A 1,779-nucleotide genomic window follows, 5' to 3' on the forward strand; every position below is an offset into this window, starting at 1 on the left:
AGAGAGAGAGAGAGAGAGAGAGAGAGAGAGAGCTAGTGCAGGCACAAAAGTAATTTCTTCTCTCTCTTCTAACTTCTTATAACCACACTAATCCTATGGGATCCACGCCCCACCCTTATGACCTCTTTTAACATTAATTACTTCCTTAGAGGCCTCATCTCCAAATACAGACACCCTGGGACTGAGGGCTTCACAATATGAATGTAGTGGAGGACATAAGCATTAGCAAAGAATGGACATGTAGATTAATAAAACAGAATGGAGCTCAGAAATAGACCTGCAGACATATAGTCAGATGATTCACAACAAAGGCAATAATAGTGAAAGTACAGTTTTTCCAACAAAAGGTGCCTGAGCAATTAGACATCTATACACAAATTATAATAACCTAGACACATCCTTACATATTCCACGAAAAGTAACTCAAAATACATCATACACCTAATGCAAAACGCAAAACTGTACAATCCTCTATAAGAAAACATAAGAGAAAATTCACATAACTTTGAGTTCAGTGGTGAGTTTTAAATTCAACACCAAAAGCATGATCAATGAAAGAAAATTTGCCAAGTTGATTTTATTAAAATAAACATCATGTGCTCTTCGAAGGACAATGTTAAGAAAATGAAAACAGAAGCCACAGACTAGCAGAAAACATCTGTGGTACATATATGTGATAAAGAACATGCGTCTACAACATACACGAATTCTTAAAGCGCAATGATAGAAAAAAATGAAAATAGTCAAAGATCTGAACACAGGCTACACAAAAGAAGATACACATATGGCAAATAAGCATAATAAAAGTACTGAGCATCCTTTCTCATTAGACAATTTTGTACTAAAATGAGATGCCACTACACACCTATTAGAATGTCCAAAATCCATAAAAAAGCAAAACAAAGAAAACAAAACCAAGACCAATTGCCAGTGAAGATGTGGAGCAACAGAAACTCTCATTCATTGCTGGTGGAAACGCAACATGGTACAGCCACTTTGGAAGATAATTGGGCATTTTCTTAAAAAACTGAACATAGACTTAGCATAAGATTCAGCAGTCATAATCAATTTACCCAATTGATTTGAAAATTTGTCTACATAAAAGTTGTATATGAATGTATACAAAAGCTCATTTCATAATCACCAAAATAGAAGCATCCAAAATGTATTTCATTTGGTGGATATATATATGTGTGTGTGTATATGTGTATATATATGATACTACTACTCCTCAATGAAAAGGAATAAGTTACAAGCCACACAAAGTTATACATGACTCTTCAGTTCATTATGCTAGGTGAAAGAAACCAGTCTAAAAGGTTACATAGCATAAAATTCTATTCATATGACATTCTGGAAAAGGCAAAATTATAAAGATGAAAACCTGTCAGTGGTATCCACGGGGTTATCTGACAAGCACAAGGGATTTATCAGGGCAGTCAAACTAGCATGGTAATACTGTAATGGTGGTTGCATGCTTGCTATCATCTGAGTATTTGTGTTTCCACAAAATTCATGTGCTGAAATACCAAGATGATGGTAGTAGGTAGAAGGTGGGATATTTGGGGAATGACTAGATCATTAGAGCAGAGTCCTCATGAATGGAATTAATGTTTTTTTAAAATACACCCCACAGAGATCCCTTGCCCCTTCTTCCATGTGAGGACATAGGGAAAAGGCAGCTGTCTATGAACTAGGTAGCAGGTCTCCACCAGACATGAAATCTGCCAGCACCTTGATCTTGGACTTCCCAACCTCCAGAATGTGAGAAATAAAGTT

This window comes from Rhinopithecus bieti, unplaced genomic scaffold (genome assembly GCF_001698545.2).
Source record: "Rhinopithecus bieti isolate Rb0 unplaced genomic scaffold, ASM169854v2 scaffold_33379, whole genome shotgun sequence".
In the NCBI taxonomy this organism is placed as follows: Eukaryota; Metazoa; Chordata; class Mammalia; order Primates; family Cercopithecidae; genus Rhinopithecus; species Rhinopithecus bieti.